Genomic DNA, 25,905 nt, shown 5'->3' with positions numbered 1-25,905 from the left:
GTAAAAGCTACGGTTATAAGATTCTTAAAAGAAAATGAGTAAATCTTAGTGACCTTAGGTTAGTTGAACGAAGTTTTCTTAAACAAGACATGAAAAGCAAAAACAGTATACAATTACATATATAAGTTGGATTTCATCAAAATTAAGAGCTTTAGTGCTTTAAAGGACACTACCAAGAAAGTGAAAAAGCCTACAAAATGGGAGAAAATATTTGCAAATCATATCTAATAAGGGACTTGTATCTAGACTATACAGAGAACTCTTACAACTCAATAATAAAAAGATAAATAACCCGATTAAAGTGAAGAATAAATTGTGAATCTTATGGTATGTGAATTATATCTCAATAAAAGTTGTTAAAAATGAATCAAATGTGCTGAGTGTGGTTGTTCATGCCTGTAGTCCTAGCACGCTGGGAGGCCAAGGCATGAGGCATGAGGATTGCTTGAGGTTAGGAGTTTGAGACCAGCCTAAGCAAGAGAGACCCGTCTCTACAAAAATTAGAAAACTTAGCTGGATATGGTCACACCTGTAGTCCCAGCTACTTGGGAGGCTGAGGCAGGAGGATCGCTTGAGCCCAGGAGTTTGAGATTGCTGTGAGCTATGATGACGCCACTGCACTCCAGCCTGGGCAACAGAGCAAGACTCTGTCTCCAAAAAAAAAAAAGTCAAATGGAATATGTTCAGAGGAGATTTCTAGTCTTATGTTGAGATTTGAAATTGAAATCCTTTTCTCTTGCTGCCCCCAGCCTGTCAGCTTGTATACCGTTAAGTATATTGTTAATACTATAAACGTTCATTCTGTAATTTTAATAAAGTCTTTGGTGCCTTGTTTTTACGTTGATCTTCCTGCACGTATTCACTGCAGAGCTGAGTGGTGAGTTGCGGTTACACTTCCTTCTCTATTTGTCCAGTGTGGTGACCCCATGCCAATAGAAGAAGATGTCCCCAGTGTCAAAGCCCGTAGATTCTCTTTCCCTGCAGTCCATCAGTTGTTCAAAATCATGTCATGTGTATATTTTTACACTTGCACCTTGGCTTCCTTGAATAGTTTTTTTGACCCCCAGTGTGTCAGTTTGGTTGTTTTTGGCCGCATTTACCAGAATATCCAACTACAGGTGACATCTGATTTCCCTGACCTTCCTCTTGTTGCCAGTGGCTGCTGTAGCTCCAAGGATGTTTTTCTCACTTATGTGCAAAGGTAGGAAGAGGAGGAGAAGATCTTCCGGATCTTCTGTTTTTAAACATATTTTTGAAAAACTTTAAAACTTACAAAAAAGTTGTGAGAATAGTAATGTGAATGCTTGTCTAGCTTTTATCTGTTTCTGTCAGTTATAAACATTTTGGCACATTTGCTTTTTGCTTTTTTGTCTTTTAATATATAGGTCTGTAGATATTGATCTAGGTTATTAATATATAGGTTTTTAGATGTAGATCTAGAGCTGTTTTAATTTTGGCGAATGTTTTGAAAGTTGCAGATATTATGACTCTTTACCCTTAAATACTTCACCACGTTATCACTGAAAAAAGGGACTTCCTCAGTGTGATCATGAAACAATGATTGAGTTCGGGACATTGAGCACTGTTAATTTGTTGAAGGCTGCATCCCCTGGGAAGCAGACGCCCAGACAGAATCGGGATCGCACAAAAGCGAAAGGAGGGAGCAGGACTGGACAGGTGCAGCTGTCGGATTGTGATGACACACGGTCTGCCAGCGCTGGGGGCAGATCTGGAGTCACGCTGGTCCGCTGGTCCGTTAGAGGAGTTCCCTGTGGGGTGGAAATTGGCCTTTCTCAGTCACGGGATGGGGGCTGTCCAGAGAATACTGCAACTCTTCCTTGAAAACTCAAGCCAACTGTGAAGCCAACAGCTAGAGGCTCAATTCACCTCACTCCTCATGTCTGGTAGTGAGTCTTGGATGTGAGTGGTGCATCTCCATGTCCGCTGCAGTAGAATACTGTAATCCAATATGCAGTCCGTACTCACATTTCCCAATTGCCCAGTAATGTCCTTTGTAGCAAATCTGTAACCCCCTTCTCATCAGATCTCCCTTTTTATCGTTGAGGAAAGTCTCCCAGATGACTTTTCTGTATGTCTCATTGGTCTGAACCAACCACTGGCAAAGGAGCCTGGGAGTTGCGGGGTCACATCAGTCCTGCAGTGATTCATCATCGCATGGGTCTGGGGGAAGGGCTGCCTTTCCTAATCGTGTGCTTCTCACCTGATACCGAAAACGAAACAAAAAATTCTTTGGAGTTCTTTTAGCACGGAATAATGGAAAAAGGCTGTGGATAGACAACCAGCGGGCAATATTCTGCTGGAATTTTCTATTGCATATCTTTTTGTTTTAGTTTTCATTTATTTTTTATTTATTTTATTTTCCATTGATTGCCTGTTTGCTTGATTGATTGAAATGGGCTATTTCTCTGTTGCCCTGGCTGGTCTCCAACTCTTGGGCTCAAGTGGTCCTCCCACCTTAGCGTCCCAAGTAGCTGGGCTCTTTTTATTTTTAAATCGAGAAAAGAAACATATGCATTCCTGTCATTAGGCCAGCTTCTTAATTATTCTTTTGTCTTTTGAACAGAATCCATTCCATTCTTCCTTTCATGGAGTTCAGTAATTTTCCATTTTAATAGGATGAATTATTGTCTATTCCTGCTTCACAGCTGCCATCCTGGGGCTGCTTTTTCATTTTACTTTTGGATGATTTCCACTGTTTCTTGTGTGTCTCATGTCAAACTTTATTTTTGACACCCTTGTTTTGCTAAAAGACACTCTCAAGTAATGTCCTTCTGTATCTGGAAATGTCTTTGTTCTGCCTTCTCACCTGATGAGTTATTTGGATATAAAAGTCTAGGTCAAAATCATGTCACTTGGGAAATTTGGGACACTTCTCTGTCTTCTACAATGGAGAGTTTCTGATTTTAGCTTTTTGTTTTTTTCCCTTTCAGACCATTCAGAATCTTCTCTTGGTGGTTGTGAAAGCTCACAGAATTTGTCTTGATAGCTTGTCTTCATAGGACAGAGGGTCGGTCATTTCCTTTCATTCATTCGTTACCTGGCTTCCTGTCTTTTTGTACCTTTTTGTACCCCACTTTATTACTGATCTTTTATTCTGCATGATTTTAACGTCTATGTGGATTTTCCATCTGGTACCCTTGGCCTCTTGGACAGGTGCCGCACCTGTTAGTCGTTCCGATTTCCTCACTAACACAGCTCCATCTTGTTTAGGTAGTTAGTGCTGATGTGCTTCACACTCCTCCTCCACCCAAAGGGGCAGTTGTGGATGTTGCTCAGCCTAAAGTTGATCCTGTGAGCTCCGTTCTCCTTGCCAATGATTGGTTTAGGCACAGTGGAGCATAAAGGAAGTGTGCTGGGAGGCTGGTGTGCTTGAATTTATTAAGGTACACTCCTGGATGTGGTCATGTCAGCTCTTGATACTTGGAGCTGCTGCAGCCATCTTGGGTCAGAGAGGAAAAAGTGAAATGATCAATGACCTTCAACTCAAAATGGTCAACACGTGAACTTCTGATCTCCAGCTTCCTCTCCCCACGATTTTCCATTTCATCCTTTTAGTTGCTTGGGCCCAAAATCTTGCAGTTATCCCTAACTTTTCTTTCTCTCACATCCCACATTCTGTTTGTTAGAAGAGCCTATAGGCTCCTCTTTTGAATTATATTTACAATCTTACTACTTTTTACTATTTCCACTGCTACCATCTTGGTCCAAGCCACTCCCACCATTGCTTGCCTGAGTTGCTGCAATAGAGCACCAGGGAGTTTTCTTAGGGCTTAACTAGACAGGCTCACGGATTGCCATAAGCCACGTCTGATGTCAGATGCATTTGGAGGGGGTATGGGACAGCAAACAGCTTACCAGCAGAGAAGCTCCAGGTGTTCTCTTTGGTGCGGGTGCTTGTAGCAGTCCAGGTGTTCTCTATGCCTCCCCCCATGTGCAGGTGAAGTTCAGGTGTGAGTCATGAGGCTCACGCGGGTGGGTATATAGCCAAGGTGGCTTAGGAGCCCCGTGTTCCACGAGTCTTTATCTTGTGTAGCGACTCACAAGCACGGCTTCCAGGCTCCCTGCGAGGTACCTGCCCAGCTACAGGAATCATGACACTAAGAGCAGCCTAAAGCTCTGGCCACTCACCAGGTATCTGTACTTCCTCCCTCCCTTTGCAGTTTACCAGCGGGTCATTTTTACCATAAGCAGTGTTGCCTGGTAACACAGCTGACATTCTGCCTGTGTGGTTTCCTGGGGAACAGAGCTAAGGTAACTGAATCCAAGAGCCATTTCTCAGGCTGAAAGACAAGAGTTTTACTAACACTTCAGTGACAAATAGCCTCCTAACTAGAGGTCTCCCTGCCTCTGTGCTTCTCTGGCTTTTTTCCCTATCATTTCCTTGCTCAGCTGTTCCAATGTGTCAGCTATGTTTTACCTTGGGCCTCTGTTGGCTCTTCCCCATGGCTGGAACATTCTTAAACTTCAGGTGGGCATCTATCTACCTGGCTATCTTTCTTCAAATCTTTGCTCAAACATCACCTTTTCAAGGCAATGTATTCTGACTGTTTTAAAATTGCAGCCCTTGGCACTTGTCACTTTATGATTCTTTTCTACTTTTAATTTAAAATTTTGTCATTTTTAAAATTTAAAAAAATTTGTATTTCCCAGAGATGGGGTCTTGCCCTATTGCCCAGGCTGGACTCGAACTCCTGGGCTCGAGTGATTGTCTCACCTCAGCCTCTGGAGTAGGTGCGGCTGCAGGCACACAGCACCACACCTGGCTCAACTTTCTCTTCTGATAGCTTCTCTCACCTTCTGGTACTCTGCAGTCTGCTCATTATGATGCATTGTTTATTGTCTCCCACCGTTGGCATGTAAGCTGCGTGAGGGCAGAGTTCTTCATCTGTTTGTTCATTGCTGTTATCTCACCCGCCCAGGGCAGTGCCTGACACATAATTGATGCTTAGTATTTTTTATGTATGCGTGCGGCTAGAACAAGACCCGCATCTCCTTCCCGGCTGTAGCAGGTGGAGGTGAGCAGGCCAGGACTGCAGGGATGATTGATGCGGTCGACAGGTGTCTTCCATGGCTTGGCAGTTCTGGCGTTCAGCCAGGGGAAGGAGGAAAGAGATCCCGGCCAGGAAGGCCCACATGCTCTCCCTGCTGCCTGGCAAACCTCACTTCTCACGTTCCCTTGGCAGGAACTTTGTTACATTGCCACAACCAATTGCAAGGAGAGCTGGGAAATAGAATTTTTAGGTGGGCAGCCATGTCTGTGGCGGAAGCTTGGGAGTGCTATTAAAGGAGGGGGAATGGGTGATCAGCACAATTTGTAAGTGAGCACACCCCTTACAGAGGGCCTACTGTGTGCTGAGCATTTTAAAATATATTCATTTAATCTTTATGAATCCCTTTTGAAATAGGGATTTCATTGTTGTTCTCCCCCTTTTTATAAACATGGGGTTTATAAGTAAATTTTAATGGGAAGACTGGTTTAAATTGGGACTGGCATTGTCTTTGATATAGCAATACATGTTATTTTTCATTTCTAAACAATGCCCCCCTTTTGTTTTAATAGCAACTAAAGCTGAAAACAGGACTTGTAAAGATACGTGGAAACAATTGGAATTAGAGCCAGATGAGGCAGGGGTTTTTTTTGGTCAAAAACCCATCAGAATTCTTCAAGACTTTTATGAATTGAATTCATCATGTTTCTTCATCGTTTTCTTTTTCAAGTTAGTGAGATGATCTTTGGTAAAGTCCACATTGCTAAGCCTCAAGAAAATGATTATGAATCCATGTATTGTTTTTATTTCATTTATTTTTTTATCCCCATTTCTCAGCACGCACATGCATTGTTTTTAATCTGAACAAAACATTAATAAACTTGAATAAAATAAGTTTTAACGTTCTATCATGTCCGCCTTCCTTACATCTGGCATCTTGTTTACAGCAGTACAAATTTTGCTTTCTGTGAGAAAAATATTTTAAGAGTGAGGGTTGTCTGGAAGATTTTTTCCATTTCTTGGGAAATAGTGTTTGAGAAATGAGGTTTTTTATTTATTTATTTTTTATCACCCACTTTAAAATGACCTCCAACAAATACTGCCTTGAGGTTTTAGTTAGTTTTTAAGTCCTACGCAGAAGACTTACACATGTAAGAACGTTGTTACCTCTCACATAGAATTATTTTTTGGGGGAGGAAAATCAGCTTCCCGTCCTCTCTCCCTCGTCCCCTGCCCCACTGCAGGCTCAGGGAAGGACTTTTCTCTTTTTCCAGTAGTTGGCGTGTCCTTGATGGCAGTGTCGCTGTGTGAAAAACACCCTGAAGCAGTGGTTTTAAAAACAGTCATTTATTTTGCTCGTAAATACGGGAGTTGCCTGGGCTCAGCCAGGCTTTCCTCATGTGTGTTCTGCCCGGAAGTAACAGTCTGACGGTGGCTTGAGCTGGGGTCTTGACCCACACGTCTGGCAGCTGGCCTGAGACGAGCCAAACGGCTGGGGCTCCTCTCCCTAAGTGTTCCCTTCGTGTGTTGGCGCCACGTGGTGGCCTCAGCGTACGGACTCCTGGCAGCTGCATGTCTGCACACAGCCCTCGCCGTGTGGCCTTTGCCGTGGGCGTCACGTCCGCGGGGCTCTGTCTGCGGAGACAGTCACACGGACTGCCAGCTTAGCGGCCGGACTACATCCAGCTTGTGGCAGGAAGAGTCTCAGAGGATTTGCAGGCTGCGTGGCTCTTCCCGGTACCTGTCAGAGTCAGAGCGGTTAGTAGGGAGAGCGCCTGGTCGTTGTCAGAGAAGGGGGCCGTGCCAACTCCTAACCACAGTGACCCGTCGTGGAAACACAAACGTCCGTGCCTTTGCTCGTCACATACTGGCATGCTTGACCAATTTGGAGTATTCCTCAACAATTTTTAATGAACATTAATCTTATCAGTAGTTCCTGATTTTCTTTCTGATACTGTACTTAGTTCAAGACTCCCAGAAATCCTTGAGTCTTCTCTCTTTACCCACCATTATTTTGTATCTGCTCCAAGATAATGCGGCCCTGCTGTGCACCAGACATCTTTTAATCATCATCTAGATGTCTCTTAATCTGTTTTCCTTCCTTTTCAGCGTTATAGTCACTGTCTGAGGACAGGCTTTTATAATTTCTCACCTAGATTACCACTTCCTCTAGCTTCTGCCACCTCAGTACGTCTTCCTAAAGCTCAATTCGATGATGTTGCTTCCCTGGTTAAAAGCCCTCTTGGACTGTCTGTCTAAACTCCCTGACATGTGTATTCTCATCTCATTTCTGATTTGGTTCTAGCCTCGCTTTCTGACCTTATTTCTTGCCACTCCCCACAAATCCACATTTTGTTCCAGCTACACTGCAGTTCCCACCATACTTAGAGCTGACTGTGCCTTCTACTATTTGCCTTTCTCTACGCATACAGAAGCCCTGTTTGTAAAGTATTCTTTGTAAAAAAATCTTTCACATTGAGTGCATTTCACTTCATACTATATCATGGGTGGGAGATAGGATTTCACGATAAATTTATTTTAATCTTTTGCAAGTAGTGCAAATGTGGTAAATACAATAGAAACATTCTGCTGTTTGAAGTGAGCCCTGCGATTAGACTAAGTACTGGAGAGAAAGATTTTCAAAACAGTTATCCTAAGTGAAAGATTTTAGTCCTCCAGTTTTGGTTTCACGTGTTACTGTTGAGTGTGAGACGTTTCCCCTAATGCGGTTTATTGATCTCTCGGATGTCACAGCTTTTATTTAGCTGCTGCCTTTGATTGTTTTTTTAAAAAATCAAGCCTATGCAGCTAATTTGTTGGCTTTCTCTGCTATTCCATTCTCTAAGAGTGTTTGAGGTTCCCTGTGTAACTCAGTGACTTTGAACAAGTGAATATTAATTAACTTACGAAGTTGTTGACATTTTCCCCTGTCATTTATGATGCTTCTTAGTTTCACAGGCTGGCTTGCTTTCCCTCCCTCCCTCCCTCCCTCCCTCCTTCCCTTCCTTCCTGAGATATAATTCACATACCATAAACTTCACTCTTTTAAAGTGTACAATCCAGTGGATTTTAGTATATTTGCAGAGTTATGTAACTATCACCACTGTCCAATTTTAGAACCCCAAAAAGAAGTATTGTACCCATTGGCAGTCACTCCCCTCCCACTAATTTATAATACTCTATTGCTATAGATGTGTTCACAACCTTTCTTAAACATTCTTTTGTTGTTGTTGTTGTTAATGAGATGGGGTCTTGCTGTGTTGCTCAGGCTGGGTAGGAACTCAAGTGATCCTTCTTAGCCTCCTGAGTAGCTGGGCCTGCAGACACACACCACTGTGCCTACCTGTAGCTTTCTTAAAATTCTCAGTAAATACAGTTATTGACTTTTTAACTGCAGAAATTCTTTTAGATACTCACCTAGGTTATATTAGGGTTCTCCAGGTAAACTGAACCAACAGAATGTGTGTATAGCGGGGTGAGGAGGGGGAGAGAGAGGGTTATTCTAAAGAATTGGCTCATTTGATTGGGAGGCTTGGCAAGTCCAGAATCTGCAGGGTGGGCCAGCAGGGTGGAGACCCAGGGAAGAGTTGCAATTAAGTCTGCGAGCAGAATTGCTCCTTCTTCTGGAAAGGTCAGTCTTTTGCTGTCAAGGCCTTCTACTCAATGGATGAAGCTCACCCAGATTTTGGAGCGTAATCTGCTTTGTTCACAGTCTGCTGATTTACATGTTAATCTCATGTAAAAATATATCTTCACAAAAACATCTGGAATGATGTTGGATCAAATATCTGGGTACCATGGCCTGGCCAAGTGGACCCATAAAATGAACCACCATAGAGGTATTTACTGAGATGTTTAAAGGGAGAAAAGTGGGAAGAACATTTAATTGGAGAATAGGAGAATCACTTTCTAGTCTTGGTATTGCCAGTGAGAAGCTGTAACCGTGGGCCAGTCTCTAAGCCTCTCTGGGCCGTAGGTTTCCCCATCTGTTAAGTGAGAAGGTTGGACGTGAGCAGCTTTTCCTTCCTTCCTTTTCTTGAAATGAGTTCTTATGTGGAAGCTTGATGTTTGAAAGAAAAAAGTTTGGGGGGGAAAAAAAGCTAAAGTCAACTCTAAGGCCCTTTTGAGCTTTAACACCTGTAATTGTTGCAGTTCTGATTTTGGATTTGTGATTTTTAGGTATGAACAGGCTGTTTTTAGGAAAAATAAGACCTAGATTAAAAATTCAGTGAAAGGGTTATACATGTTATTCAGTTGTGACCAGTAAAACCATTCTTGGCAAATTGAAATTTCGGTAAAAGTTGGCATTGTATGTAGTTTTAACGATTGCGCTTTTTGCAGACTAAAAGCATCTACGGGTGGAGATGCTGGACGAAGGTCTGAGTCACCTCCCAGGCAGGTGGGGACGGAATGGGATGATGCGAGATTTCGTCACGCTACTCAAAATGGCATGCAATTGAAAACTTATTAATTGCTTATTTCTGGAATTTTCCATTTAGTATTTTTGGACAGCAGTACCAAACTGGAAAGTGAACCGCTGGATAAGGGGGGTATGGCTGTACAGGTTATGCTGTGTTGGTGAACGGCACAGGCTGCGTCACCCAGCCTGGCAGGAGATTGTGTTCTCTCTCCCTTCTCTCAAAGGCGAGGCGGAGTCTGCGGAAGATGGCCCTGGGTATGGCCCTGGGTGTTCAGCTGGGGGAATTTGATGGGGGGAGGGACTGAGCGAGGACCATTTTCTCGTGGGCCTCCCCTCGGTGGAGTGGGCTGTGTCAGAGCACGGCTGACGTAGGGCAGGCTGCTTCTCCTTTCCCCTTATTCCCACCTTAAAATATCTTTGTGGAAACTCGAAATTTCAGGTGAGGGATGATAGCCCTTTCTAATTTCTAATGATGCTTGAATTTTTTCCTACCATTTTGATTAAGTCATCTTGGGGGATATTGGAACCAGGAGCTAAGTCAAATATGCGTTCTTAGGTTTTCATCTCCTTTTATTTGCATAAAAGTTGATTTGGGTATTTAACAGCAAGGAAGGAAATGGTTTAAAACCTGTTATTTTCTGGATGTAAGATAAGGTTTGCAAATACATTGGGTTTATGTGTTGAAGGCAACACAGAAAGTTCCCCTTCCTTTGTCATTCTACCCTGCTCTAAACTCCTCTAAAGACAGAAGATGGAAATTTATGGAGTTGTTAATATTCATTTTATTGAATAAAATGTTTGAAAGTCTGTATTTTCTTTGGGGTTATCATTAATTATCAAGGGCACCATTCGTTTAATCAACAAATGTTTGTTGAGTGCCTGTGAACCAGGAGATAAATATCAACAAGCCAGTCTCTGCCTTCCTGGAGCTTGCTTTTTGGTCGGGTAGACAAACATAAAACAAATATTGGATGATAAACTCTATGATGAAAAATTAGGTCTGGCTGGAGAGTGACGGGTGTCGGTTGTTTTAAGCCGGGCGTGGGCGGGAGGGCGTCTCCGGTTGCATTTGTAGTGATCTGAATGGAGAGAGCGAGAAAACCATGGCGGGGGGAGCGCTCCAGGCAGAGGGGTTAGCACGCGCACGGGGCCTGCCGTGGAAATAAGCTTCCTGCACTTGAGGGATAGCAGGAAAACTGGTGTGGCTAGAATAGGGGAAGGGAAAGGTCAGAGTTCGTGGACCTGCATTTGATGTGAAACTAGTGGAGGATTTTGAGCATGGGTGGAGTGAATACGTTTACATTTTTAGAAGGTCACTGTGGTTGGCCACGTGGGGAGCTGGGGAACGAGTAGCTGCAGGAGTGTCTGTGAAGAGTCTCCTCCCCTTGTCTGGGCCCCAGGAGGCCCTGGCGGCTCTGCCCAGGGGGCAGCAGTGGATCCAGAGGGAGGGGTCGGATTAGGACAGACAGTATTCTGAAAACAGGGTTGACAGGGCTTGTTGATGGATTAGATGTGGGGGTGTGAGGGAAGGGAAGGAAACAAATGCGACGGCCAGGTTTTTGGCCCTAGCAACTGGAAGAATGATAGTATTACTTACCGAGACGCAGCACTGGCGATGGGCGTACAGAGTTGGTGTGCAGAGTTGAGTTTGAGGTCCTTCACGCATCCAGGTGGTGCTTTGAATTTGATGGCATGACCCCATAGGAAGGGAGAAAAAAAGATGTGAGCTTTTTGTCGCCTTGAAACTGCTATTCTCACTTTTCAAAAGTAGTTTGGAGGTGGTTGGTGTGGAGTTGGAAGTTTCCTGTACTCCACCCTCTTCAGGGACGCTTTGCAATTGTCTTTTATTTTTCTCCTTTTGGCTTGCTCAGTCTTGTTGTGTATCATGGTAGATTTTTATCTTTCACGTTTCTGGTAAATGGTGATCATTAGGAAGTTGAGCCAATTGTGTATAAAAAAATGTAAAAGACATTCGTCAGGGAATGTGTTTTCCAAGGCCCATTGTTTACCACAAAAAGGAAACCACTGACTTCTTGTTACATCAGTGAAGATAAAATTATTTGGTGAGCACAGTACTCCTTTTGTGAGTAACATTTTTCATACTGTCACCAAAAGAAATTATTTTATGCAAACAATAAGTTAATGGGGAAATGTAGGCTGTTGTTACAAGTGGGGATTTATTCAGTGAAAGCCCTTTAAAAAAACCCGATTTCTGTTCATAACATTTTAAATTCTTCCAGTTGTAGAGGTAGTTGCTATAATTTAAATTATGAAAAAATTTAGCTTGAGAAAGTTAGTAGTATGTATGTATTTAGTTGTTAATTTCTTGAAATGTAATTAAAAATTTTAATTTTAAGGGAGAAAATTTAGCAACACAGCATGGTGGGAATATTTACTTTTAATCTGAAGCGGAAGAAGGAAATCCATATTTCTGTAGATATGATTAATATTACAGTGAGAATTTACTTAAGGTATAAGTAAACTGTATTATCACAATCTAGTATATCCCTTCCCTTTGTAAAGTCATGCTTAATAGAAAAGTCTCAGGTACTGCACTTGATCTTAACCAAAAGGCAGAGAAGCGATTCGTCAGGTAAAGTGTGATTAAAAACAACAGAAATTCATAGAAGAGGAGGGATGTGATCGTAGGTTTGGGCTCCCTGGAGACCAGCCTTCTTGAACCTTTGGAACTTTATGCTTTGCCCCTGTCTTCCACTGTCCCTGAGTCCTGACTCCAAAAAACAAAACATAAAAAACATCAAAGATACATCTTTGGCGGTAACAAAGCCTCCCAATTTCTGAGCATCTAAGAAACATACATCTGGGGACAAGAGTCTCAGAACAGCTGGGGGTTATAATTGTGTATCATAGACACAGTTTTGTTGTATAACCGTGACTCTTCCAGTGGTGTAGTGATGGCCACTTAAAAAAAAGAAATCTCTGTGTAACTTGCACGTGTGACACATTCCCCTATAACATGACATGTTTTGTGCTTCCCCGTGCCTGCCCCTCTGCGCTCTACCTCTCAGACTCTGGGCTGGTTAGAGGATACAGTGGCCACAGGTGCTTACAGTCTAGTTAGGGAGAATTAATTAAGTCAATAAAAAAAAGCATATGTTAGATAGTGATAAGGTCTGTGATGAGAACTAGGTGCAAATAGGCTAGTGACATGGGATGCCTACTCGATTCGAAGTGGTCTTCTAAGCCTCTTTTTTCTCATTTATCAATTGGGAATGAGGATAACCTACCTCCTTAGAGTTTGGACTTAGTTAAGTTGCGTGCGAAATGCATGTAGCAGAATACCTGGCGTCATACCTCCCTGTTATTCTCCTTTTCTCTTTCCTTCTGTGATTTGAGTCATCTAAATCTGTGATGCGGTGTCACGTAACACACCTCAGCTAGACTATGTCCAAACCACGTCCCTGTGCGGTTCTGAAGTTCTTACTGGAAAAGTAAATAACGACATAGGTGAACCTCGAGGGCATCATGCTTAGTGAAATAAGCCACAAAAGAGCAAATACTGTATGATTCCCCTTATATAAGGTGCCTCAAGCAGCCAGGCTTGTGGAGACAGAGGTGGCACGGTGGTTGGGAGGCTGGGACAGTGACCGTGATGGGCACAGGGATTCCGTGTTGCAAGATAAAGACACCTGGAGATGGGTGGTGGTGGTGGCCGCTAACAGTGTGAGTGTCCTTAAAAATGGTTACGATGGTGGATTACATGCTACAATTATAGTGTTTTACTATAATTAAAAAAAAGGCAAATGATAAAACTATTTTGGTAAGTTTCCCCCATTTTGGTAGATGCTAGTGAATCAAGTTGTTCTTGACTAAATCATGAAATAGTGGGTGGTGGTTCTTACATAATGAATCTGTGAAGTTGTTCTTGTATTTTATGGGAATTTATGTGAGATGCCCATAAAATGAAAACTCTGTCAGAAATTTTGATCATCTTCACTTCCAAAGGTGTCAAACCTTAGACTGTTGATTATGGAGCACAGAGCACAGTGTGGCTGGAAAAGACACTTTCCATTGTTTTGTCAACTGAGAAATTGTTTATTGGGTGTTCATTGTGTTGTGTGAACAAGGGAAGCAGCGTTTGTTGGTGTGTTGCATGGTGCCTGCCAGCTGTTGTTCTAATTTAACACTTAACAACACTTAGGATACTAACAATACTTTGTAACCTTTACAAAACAGCCGTGAAGGTGTTGTTCTCATTTTACAGTTAAGAAACCTGAGGCTGTGAGTGGATAAGTGATTTTCTCCTTTAAAAATGATTTTAGAGGCATATCAATGCATAGAAACGAAGGGAAGGCATTTCAGATGGAAGAAAACATGCATTAGATCCAAGTGTAGGAAAGAACGGGATGTATTTGCACAGAGCAAAGAGTTCAGTCTGACTGAAGTCTGGGTAACATGAGGGAGATGGGCTAGCAGTTTAGTTTCTTCCTTCAAAATCTTGACTCGAAGGGTAATGAATTCCTGGACTATATTCTGTAGGCATTGGGGACACCATTGAATTACCAAGCCAGGGGCTTTTGTGATGAGAGTTGTATGTTACGAAGTAACATCTGAGATGCATGGAGGGGAGGGGAGGTCAGAGGCCGGTTAGAATGACCACTTAGAACCTCTTGCAGTCATCAGGAAGTGGTTGGGGTCAGGGTGCAAATGACTGACAGTTGAAGAGTAAGTTGAGAGTAAAAAAAAAAAAAAAAAAAAGACAATTGAGTAAGATTTTGGGGGGGATGTGGCTTATTGGTCACCTGAATATATAGGTCAGATGTAGGTTTGGTTTGAAAAGGGAGGATTCTTAGAGGTGTGTGAAAAAGGCCTTCACACATAGGCCTAAGAGCAGAGGAAGGGCTTAGTCTTGAACTGAACTTGCACGGTTGACATTCAGCACCCTTTTTCCGTTGAAGGGATGGCGGTATCTGTGGAGAGTGTGGGGCTGTAGTGGGCCTGGGAGTTTGAAGAGTAGGCAGGTTTCAGCCTCTGTGAGAGGGGACTCAGCAGGGTCTGTAGTGTGACAGAGAATACTAGTAATGTACTTACGTTAGTCTTTTGTACAAATAACTTACGTAGAGCAGGAGCTCTCTTACACAACATTGGCTGCATAGTATAGCAGCAGTTGGGTTTGTTAAGTAGAAAATTTGTTTAAAATGAGGAGGAAAAATATATACTAATATTCTATGATTGATAAGTGTGTAAATGCTTATAGTACATCAGTGTTTTGATGTACACCCAAAGTGTTTTCTTTAGAATGTTTTTTAAATGACTTGTCTTTATTAAGTTGTATAATTTAGTTTAGAGATACAGCATTTTATTTTTGTAGTTTTATATATATATATATATATATATATATATAGATAGATAGATAGATATATTTTTTTGAGACAGAGTTTTGCTCTGTCGCCCTGGCTAGAGTGCCGTGGCATCATCATAACTCACTGCAACCTCCAACTCCTGGGCTCAAGTGATCCTCCTGCCTCAGCCTCCCGAGTAGCTGGGACTACAGGCGTGCACCACCATGCCCAGCTAATTTTTTTGTAGAGACAGAGTCTCACTATATTGCTCAGGTTGGTGGAGAACTCCTGGCCTCAAGTGATCCTCCCACCTTGGCCCCCAGAATGCTAGGATTATAGGCGTGAGCCACCGCGCCTGGCTGCAGTTGTATTTTTGATGTAATATTTAACTAAACTACATAATTATAGTATTATAAATATAAGTGACATAAACAAATGTTGGAACAAACACAACTTACTCCAGGTAGGCAGGCAGCTCTACTGTTGGTAGAAAGGTGAGGTAGTGTAGCAGAAAAGACTCCCTTCCCCCTGAGGAAATTGGAACTCAGAAGTTGTAGCTTGTTCATGGTTTTAGGATTCGCAAGAATCTGGTTTTATCTTTGAATCCAATGGTATTCCCAGCATGTGGAATTGTAAGGTGATAGGGAATAATACATCAAACATTAGTGAGTGGTGAGGAAGTTATAGACTGTAGATTTTTTTTTAAAGTATCACCTTTATTGAAATATAATTCACATACCATACAGATCAATGTCAAGTGTACAGTTTGAGGCTTTTGTACATTTACAGAATTGGGCAACCATCACCACAACCAATCTGTAGAACATTCGCATCGACTTCAAAAAGAAACCCTGCACCCCAGAGCAGTTCCTGCCTGTTTTTTCTCTCCTGGCCTTAGGCAACCAATCATCTGTTTTCTCTTTGTATAGGTTTGTCTATTCTGAACATTTCATGTGATTGGAATCATGCCATGCGTGGCCTTTTTTGAATGGCTTCTTTCACTTGGCTTAATGTTTTTATGATTCATCCACGCCATGGCGTATGTCAGTGCTTCATTCCTCTTTACAGCAGGATAATATTCCGTGGGATGGATCTATCATGTTTTGTTTGTCCCATCATCCACCGATAATGTTTGAGTTGTTTCCTCCATTTGGCTGTTACAGATAATGCTACTGGGACATTTGTGTACCTACTTTTGTGTGATGTATGTTTTCCTTTCTCTTGGGTATCTACCTGGGAGTGGAATTGCTGGGTTGTGTTTAACCTTTCTGGAACTGCCAGACCTTTCCTTAGGGGTTTATTATATGGAAGCTGCTCAAATGTTAACAACTTTTATTTTAAACATGGCTGTTACTTAATAACCAACCCTATTTCCTTATTTTGTATCTTCCAGCCTGTCACATTCCACATTCTGCTTCACACCAGTGACTCACCACTGCTCTGCGCCCGGCTGCCCACTCAAGTGCCTGCAAAGTACAGGCTCCAGTTTGAAAAAGCTTCTAGATGGATCCTTTCCAAATTTGGTGTCTTTTCTACAAACTCTGTGCCTCAACAACCATTTCTAAGTGGTAAGGGTATGTACATTTTTTAAAAAAGGATAATAGAATCATAGAGATTTGTAAAGCAGTTGTTACTTGGATGGCCTTTCTAGGCTGCCTTCTCTTCTTGTATATGAGTTAATCTTGCACTTTTTTTTTGCTCATTTTTTTCTAAATTACATGTAAAAGTAGTAGTAACATCAGGCTTTTGGAGACTTCGAGACATTCTTTATTTAAAAAAACATTCTTTATGTATTACATTCTGGGTGCATCGGAACATGCAATACTTATAAAAATATCTGAACAACTTGATGCGTGTGCACTTTATGTGCTTTTAAGTACTCTGTAATCCCTTATTGTAAGGCTGGGGTAGTTTATTCTGTTACTTACTGTCTTTCCCTATTTTTAGGGATTTTGAGCCCATTAGATCAAGGACATCCTCTTCCTGGCAATTACAAATTATGTGTGTGTGTGTGTCTATATATATATAGATTTTTTTTTTTTTTGTAGAGACAGGGTCTTGCTCTGTTGTCCAGGCTGCGTGCAGTGGCACAATCATAGCTCACTGCAGCCTCAGACTCCTGGGCTCAAGTGATCTTCCCATCTTAGCCTCCCGAGTAGCTGGGACTACAGGTGCATGCCACCACACCCACCTAATTTTTTAGATTTTTTGTAGACACAGGGTCTTGTTATGTTGCCTAGGCTAGTCTTGAACTCCTGGGCTCAAGCAGTCCTCCTGCCTCAGCCTCCCAAAGTGCTGGGATTATAGATGTGAGCCTGGCTCCACGTATGTATAGCCTTATGGCAATGATGAGAGAGGTGTGCGATGTTAGCTCTTTTTATAGCTTGGTACTATGTGTGCCTGTTCATATCCTAACATTTTTTTGGAAGCACAGATGCCAGTAAGCCAACAAGTTTTCTGGACATCTCTGAGATTTACTCAGAGCACATTTTGGTGGGAGGTAGAGGCGTAATATTGAGCAGAACAAGTTGTTGAAATGGGAGACCTTTGTGATTGAAGTAGGCTCATTTTGAGCCAGTCAACAAATATTTACCAAATGCCTACTATTTACAAATTAAAACATAGAATGACATTTAGTATAATAAAGAAGTCAGTCACCAAAGGGAAAACCGTGGTGTGAGATGAAGATGAAAGGCAGGGAGGTAGAGTGAAAAACAGGGTACATTTTAGCTCTAGTTCTAATTGCATAGTATTTTTGATTGCCATTTAATTAGCCTTAATAGACCTCGGTTTTGTCACCTAGGAAATGAGTGAATCAGACTAAACGGTTTGTAAGCTTGTTTTGGTCCTTTCATTCACCTAACACGTTATGACTGTAATGAACAAGTTGATTTATTTATTTATTTTTTTTAAGGGTATGTTTTCTTTCCTAACCTGACTGGTAGAGACACTTTTGGTCTATTTTTGTTGAATTCTGGGACATGAATAATTTCTTCACTTGTCAGAACATTTTTAAGTTAATCCTGTTTTGAAGTTGATGTCTTTTGTGCCTTTTTTTCCATATTCTTCTCTTCCTCTCCTACTGACCTCCAGGACCTTCCTTCACTGGACTCAGATGTTCTTTTTCTGTCCACCTTTGTCTCATGTTAATGGCTTTCGTTACGTTTCGTTGACCTGTCTGGCATCCGTTATTTTCACTTTGGTAATCTCCCAAGGTCACTACCTCTTAGACCAGTGGTTCTAATTCTGGACTCTTTAGAAAAGGGCAGATACTTCTGAAACACGTTTGGGAGATGGGTGGGATTCTTTGGCGGGTTGCTGAAACCAGTTAACAAACCAGCATTAGTTCACCAGGAAGTCTGCAATGTAAATAAAGGGAAAGCAGCCATAGATAAACATAAATGAATGGGCTTGGCTGTGTTTCAGGAAAACTTTGTCTGTATATACAGGTGGTGGACCCCCTGCTGTGGATCATTAGGAGTTGCAAAATGGTGATATTTTAATGCTGTGATTTCTTTTTATTAGCTGGCCATTCTATAAAGAGAAACTGCGCATGTATTTGTTGCCTAGTAGCACAGCTTCTTTGATAACTGCTTGGTTATCTGGTATGAGGAGGAGTTCCAGGCGCACTGTGTACATTTCCTCCCTGCACCTAGTATCAGCAGTTTCTCCAAGGAGACTGGATTCCTTTTTGGGGAATGGAATTTCAAGACTACAGTCTGGGCTCCAAGGGTTCGTGTTGCTAATGGATCTATCATTGTTTCTAGGTCTTTCCAGTAGTCAGGCCTAGGAAAAAATTTTTGTTGAAAGATAGAGTAGCTCATAAGTTCATACTGATACTTACAATTCAGTTTCAGCACTACAAGACTTTTACTTAATCTTTTTTGACACCCATATCTTTCTTAGTTAAGAATCCTGGTTCTTAATGACACCAGGAATAATATAATTAGAATATTAAATAACTTTTTGTTTATAGTATCCCCATCATACACATGACAATATCAGAACAGCAATACCACCAACAAAAGTTTTGTCTCTGGCTTTTTTTTTTTTTTTTTTGCTTAATATTATGTCTGTGAGATTCTCCCATGTTATATGAAACAGTAGTTTTTTTTTTCATTGTTGTGTAGTGTTCCCTTGTGTGAAATACCACCATGTATCTATTCATTCTCCGATTGATGAATATTGGAGTTGCTTCTAGTTTGGGGGTTACTGTGTACTCTTTCTTGTACATGTCTTTTGGTAGATACATGCACTTTTTTCTGTTGGATATACACTCAGGAATAGAATTTGCTATTCTTTTTTGGATTTAGTTCATATTCCCCTAACAATGTTTCCTGAAAGTACTGTGTGTATTAGTTATCTATTGCTGTGTAACAAAACCCCCAGAACTTAGTGGCTTAACACAGTGAACATTATGATCTCACAGTTGCCGTGGGTCAGTTTCTTTGGGATGCAGCTTAGCTGAGTGCCTCTAGCCAAAGGGGAGGTGATTATATAAGGATGTGAATACCAGGAGGTGGGGATCATTGGGTCCCCTTGCAGAGACACGACATGATTTAAGTTATTCTTAACAGTTATTCTCTGTTTAGTTATGCTGCCAATTGGTTATACATTTAAGTTCATTTATTTTATTTTTGATATTTTAATAACTGTTCTAAAATGTAATTTTGTTTTTATAGTCACATATAATAGTTTCATGGTTCCAAAGTCAAATCCACAAAACAAGATATGTTCATAGCTTTCTAGCCTCTGTCTCTGTTTTCTACCTCCCCTTATAAGTAATCATACTCTAAAAAACTTCAATTTATTTGTTTTTTCTTTTTTAAATATAAGCAGGCTATATATTCATATCCCCCCTTTCTTATATAAATAATGGAATACTATGTGCCTTGCTTTTTTCACTTGATATATTCTGGTGATCCCTCCTTAGCAGTGTATTACTAATTCCTTTTTATAGCTATATAATATCCCATTGTGTGAATGTGCCATAGTTTCTTTACCCAGTTTCCAATTGATGGGGACTTGGATTGCTTCTGATCTTTTGCTGATATAAATAGTACTGCAATGAATAACCTTGTGGATATGTACGCCTTTTTATATTTTGTCATTGCATATTTGGGACAGGTTCCTAGAAGAGGAATTGCAGGGTCAAAGGGTATAAAGGAGTATGCAAGTTTACTAGGTATTGCCAGATTTGTCCTCATAAGAATTGTACATCTCTGTGTTCCCATCAGTAATGTATGAGTGTCTATTTGTCCATACATAACATCATCAACAGAATATTTTGTCAAACTTTTGGGCATTTTTGCTAAACAGAATCTCATTGTGTTAATTTTCACCTCTTAGTCTGAGTGACATTGAATATTTTTTATAATAATATGGTAAAAAGGCATTTGCGTTTATTTTTCTGTTAACTGCCCACTTCCTTAGCCCCCTTTTCTAAAGTTTGTAAACTCTTTATACGTTAGAAATATCGATCGTTTGTTTGTTTATTTGTTTTCCTCTTCCTGACAGTTAAATTGAGGTATTCTGTAATCTGCTTTCAACCTGCTTCATTTTCTTCCCATCCCTTTCCATTAATGTTACATTTATTCTTTGGGCTAAGTGATCATTGAATATTTGATTCCACTTACACTTCTTAGACCTGTTCCACTATTCCTTCAAATTAAACATGCTTCAGATAGAGTTTAACTTTATTCACAAACCCGATGTTCCAGTGTTCCCCTTATCAGGTAATAATGGCATTGCCATTTTCCCAGTTGAGAAATTGAAGTGACCTTTTGTGGCTTTATTTATTTTTAATTCAGCAAGTATTTGTTGAGCATCTACCAGGTTTCCAGTACTGGGCTGGCACTAGGTAACAAATGGTCATAATCCCATAATGGGGGAGTGGACATTAAACACACACACACACACACACACACACACACACACACACACACACACACACAGACACACGTGTCTAAGTGTGTGGTTAAGTATTCCAAGAGAGAATTTAAGTAAGGATTGGGACATGTTGTTAGACTGGGGAGGTTATGAGTTGCCTCTCTGAGAAAATGGCACTTAAACTAAGCTCTGAAGGATGGTTAGATTAGCCTGGTGAAAACAATCAAGGTGCCAGTTTCCAGACATGGAAAACAGTATGTGGAAGGATCCTGAGGCAGGAAAGAAGTTGAACTTCTAGGAAGTGAAAAGACCAGTTTGGCACTGGCCGGCGGCTGGTTAGCGGACTGTCGTGGTGATTCTGGAAGGTGATGGTGCCTATCGTTCAGTTGCAGATACTCTCGGTTCTACTTCAAAGCTTTGTTCATTTGCTCCATATTTTCATATCCACTGCCCTACTTCAGAAAGATCTCTCTTGACTGCTGGCATAGGTTTTTAGAAATTGGTCCCGCCCTATTTTAGTTCTCATTCCCCATCCATTCTGCTTCAGAAGATAACTTTGGGAAATCAACAGTTTGTTCGTATTACCTCCTTCCTCAAAAACTCCCGGGGGCTCCCTCGTTGTGGAAGAATGAGATCCCACCTGGAACTGAAGTCTCTGCTATTTTCTTTAGGCTTAAAGATCTCCCCCGGGACTCCTTTCTTTTAGGCAGCCAAGGCTGGTACTTTTCTTCCTCTTTTCTTACCTCATCTTCCATCATGGCATCTCCGCCTCCCTTCCCCTCCCCCTGCAACTGTTCCGCTGGTCTGTAGAGCCCCTTGGGCAGATTGATTTTTTTTTTTTTTAAACTTACATACTCCATTTTCCTTTGCTGTTATGTCAGTTCTAGGATTTATCATAGTCTGTGTCATATTAGAAATATTCATGTATTTGGAGTGCAAAAAATCGTGTATTTTTTCATTTTCATAACTGGTAGGACTCATTAGATATTTGTTGAATCATAGAGGTTAGGGGAACCTTCCATGTGGTGGGCCACTCATTGAAATCGCTTATAAAAGAAGCAAGTCTCAAGTACAGCTCTGCAAAAATTTTGTATAAAAACTTCAAGGAGTGACCTCATTTAGAGATAGAAAAATCTTACTTGCCTTTTGAAGCAGTCTTTACAGTTCAGTGCACATCAAATAATACTTACTCTGTACACTGGTTTGACAAAAAATACATTTATATGGCTCTATCAGAGTTCTTATGACTCACTAGGGGTTCTGGCATATGAATATTTGATTACCGTGGTGGTCGAGAAAGGCCAATAAAATCATGAATATGTAGCATATTTAAATGCATCTCTGCTTTTACCTGAAATATCTTGTGGACTAATTGTCCACTTAGCTAACTTCTTAGCATGCAGGTTAAATATAATTGTCCTATCTGGACAGGACAATTGATCCCTTGTATACTTTGTCAGGTTTTCCCTGTAGTGTAGAAATTGATGACCCAGAATTTTGCAGCTGATTGAATTATCACTGTGTTTAAACTGTTAGCATCTATCTTTGGGAAGCATATATTTTAGGTTAAAGATTATTTTAAGAATCTTGGCCAAAATAGGAGACTGTCACTTTCCTTTCTGAAGTTGTTCATTGGACTTTTATGTAACGGTAAGAAATTAACAAAAGAGGATTGAATTTAGTCTTCAAATAAGCATCTCTGATTTGTTAGTCATACTGTGATTTCTCAAAAACTAGTTTTGTCATTTTCCACATTTGTAAAGTTGAACAGTTCTAGAAATTATGGGTGTGTTTGGGTTAAAATGAAATGATGTGTGTAAAGCACCTACCCTAGCCAGTCACACATAGTAGGCCCTCAGTACTTAGCGGTGGTTATTGTTGTTATCGGCTACTTAATTAATTTGGATTTCTAGGGCACCATTTCTTAGGGTGCAGTGAACCAATTCCGAATGCCACCCTCCTATATTTGTTATCTGTTTAGACAGACTTCATCACGGTGAAGAATAAGGCTGTTTGTGGGGTGGTGTGGGGGTGGGGCTTATTGACTTTTGTACGCAAGGTTTTTCGGAGTTACTGGATATGCACTGGAATGTGAGGGATTAGGCTTTGTGGCATGTTCTATATGGTCATCCATAGTGACCAAACTGATCTGGAATGTTGTTTTGTTACCAACTTTGAAATGTGTCATTTTCTATACAGAGGATGTTGATCTGAATAAATTGCTTATTATCCTTTATCCATTTCCAGAGAGGGGCTGTCACTCAACACGAATCTCATCCAACACAGTATTTTCTTTCATAAACAAGAGGGAGAGGCAACACCAAGATAGCAGCGTTTGGGACAGGGCCAGGAGCTTGCATAGCTCAAAGGGTATGTGACAGCACGCAGCTTTGGAAGTCACAGCGTGGAGGCTGACGGCCCAATTGTCTTGTTTATTAAGCCTGATTATGTTACTTACATGGCTTTGAAAAAATATCAGCTAGCCAGCTCCTCAAAGAGAGGCAAGAAGCCGTCTGTGCAGATGCAGACTGTCGTTCCAGTCAGTATATGGGCTCGGGGGCTGTCACCTCTTCCTGAGCCCTCTGCCACTCACAATGACGACTGTCTCCTTTGTACCTAACTGCAGCTTGGACAAATTAAGGGAACTTCTCTCAGAGCACCTGAAACACGTTGTCACACGTCTCTCCTCCAGCTTGTCTGTAAACTCCTTGATGGTGGTGGTGGCAGTTGTGTCCGTGTGCAAGTGCTGCTTAGTAGCGGTGCCGGCAGCTCAGACTGACCTCAGTGAATGTTATATGCAGGTCTCCCTGTGTCTTGTGGCAACTCCTCAACACCAACTGGCTCGACGATGTCTTTCAACTTTATTTCTAACAATTCTTTAATGAAAAGTCTCTGGAGACGCTATTTCCGTTCTGTACCATCCTCATCATTCCCATTCTTATTTTTTCTCTGCCAGTGCACATTCTCTATTTCATTTATTTCTTTATGTCACCAATGAAGCTTTAAAAAGCATGCTTCATTTTAGTTAGTATGCAATTAACATTTAGAAATCCAAGGAAAGGTGAGAAATGTAAATGAGAGCTGGAAATTTAAAATTGGCGCCTGTTAAAATACATTATAGTATTTTATTTTATTTTTTTTATAGAGATGTGGGGATCTTGCTATGTTGCCCAGGTTGGCCTTGAACTCTGGGTCTCAAGTGATCCTCCTGCCTCGGCCTCCCAAAGCACTGGGATTACAGGCATGAGCCCCTGTGCCCAGCCTGTTTTGTGACACACGTTACACCCCACACAAATATATATACATATATATGATACGATGCATATATTTTAACATTTTAATACTTATGACTTTTCAAATACCATACAATAGCATTGATTTATACATTTAATAGTGTGTGGAAAACTCACATTTAAATAACTGAGACCTTGACATTTATGCTTAGTTTGCACATTTTCAGTGGAATTTAATACATCTTGACTTAGTGCTTTACTATTTATACGAAAGCCACTTCGCTAGTCTCTTTGGGAGATGGAGTAATGTATACGCCCTTTAGGGGATTACAACCTGACAGCCAACCGTTAGAACCACAGAATTTTAGAACAGGAAGAAACTTTGGAGATTGTCTCTTCTAGGGCTGTGTTTGAGCAGCAGTCCCTAATTCTTACCCATTTCATTGTCCCCTTTGCTCAGTCAGCAGGGGAGATGCAGCCCAGTTTTTTAGTCTAGGGATTTACAAACTGTGAAGTCAAAGAAGTATTTTGGTGGGAAATGACTAGAATATAACACCCTTTTCTCCCTAAATAGTTTACAGACTATCAAAGTATGCTGCAGATTGCTTAAAATATCATGTATCAGGTGTATGTATACTGGGTTGTTATTTAAAGTGTATTATAAACAGTTTTTTAAATGTAGTTTTTTATTGTGGTGGAAAGAGTTTGGAAGACATATCTCTAATCCGTCCACTCCCCGCTGGCTTTAAACCCGGGGAGCAGCCTTTGATCCCTTCGTCCCCAGATATGCCACTTGCCCTTTTTGCTGTGCACTCTTGTGATCACAACCTGACTCCAAGGTAATGTGTTTTCTACACAGAAATCGGGTGATATTTTCCCATAATACATCTTAATAAAAGATGTGTGGTGAGGTGGTTTTTTCATTATGCTGGCTTTGCTTGATGCCTCTGGGTACAAATAAAACAGGTTGGCGGCTCTGTTAATCTGTAAGTATTGCTTATGATGTGCCTAATTTGGTACCAAGATGTGATTTAGACACCAAGAGAATTTGGATTATTTAATACTAGTACATAATAAAACTATTTATCAAATATTGATGTGGGCACACACAGAGGCATAATTGTGTCCTTGTAATGCACAATATAAATACTAATATTGTTTTGGAGAATCAGCATGGTATGCTGAAGTCATGGTTTGGAAAAATGCATTGTAGTATGTTTTCATCTGTGGGAATTACTGGCAAGTATAATTGAGAGAGTCTAAATACTGTAGTTGTTTACTTCACTTCTGAATTTGGCTTAAATATTTTTGATCTCGTTATTTTTCTTATCACTAAATTTTTCTAATCACTAAATTATTGTCCTCTAAGATCTATGGTAGAAGCTAAATCATAATTGTTTTATGCTATTTTAACAATTATATTTTCTTGTAAAGATACATTTTAAAGATAATTTCCTCCCACCAAAATCGTTCAAAAAATATTTAAACAGGGAGAATGCTAGAATAAATGCTCACAGTGCCGTTCCTCAGCTTCAACATTTATCAAGTCACTGTCTCATCTGTACCCACGCCCCTTCTGCAGGTCCCAATTATTTTGATGCATTTCCTCTGTCACAACATTTCATCTGTAAATATTTCAGTACGTATTTCTACAAGTCAAGGACTCCCATTTTTAGACAGGTAAAATAGCATCTTAACCTTTTTGAAGAATGTACTGAATTATGAACACTAAAATTGTGTATGGGATGTCAGAGTGATATAAAGGAAAAGCAAGATCCTTTAAATGAAATAAATGGGGAAAAAAAAAAAAAACACCTGACAAGCAGTTGTACCAAAAAGCAGAAAAATGAAAAGGCCAATTAACAGCTTTTAAAGAACCTATGGAGAAAAGGGAGAGATTGGCATTTTTGAACAGCCAGTGTGTGTCTATGTTTTATACAGGTCAGTGGGAGAGTAAAGCCAAGGGTATTTCATACTATTTGAGAAAGCAGTTCTGTTTCAAGATTCTTTCTTAAGAGAAAAGTCAGAACTGTGTACAAAGACGCCAATCA

General features: G+C 40.8%; 1 protein-coding gene across 1 annotated transcript in view; it reads left to right on the top strand.

Moving 5' to 3' along the window:
• Positions 1–25,905, top strand: part of FRYL (FRY like transcription coactivator) — a 207,812-nt gene that overhangs the window by 14,896 nt on the left and 167,011 nt on the right. Inside the window, exon 2 of the mRNA XM_045532978.1 lies at positions 16,126–16,306. The gene's annotated coding sequence lies outside the window, so the exon portion shown is untranslated. The remainder of the gene's footprint in view (positions 1–16,125; positions 16,307–25,905) is intronic.

The sequence above is a fragment of the Lemur catta genome, chromosome 19 (genome assembly GCF_020740605.2).
Source record: "Lemur catta isolate mLemCat1 chromosome 19, mLemCat1.pri, whole genome shotgun sequence".
Classification (NCBI taxonomy): Eukaryota; Metazoa; Chordata; class Mammalia; order Primates; family Lemuridae; genus Lemur; species Lemur catta.
This window is presented reverse-complemented; position numbering and strand designations above follow the sequence as displayed.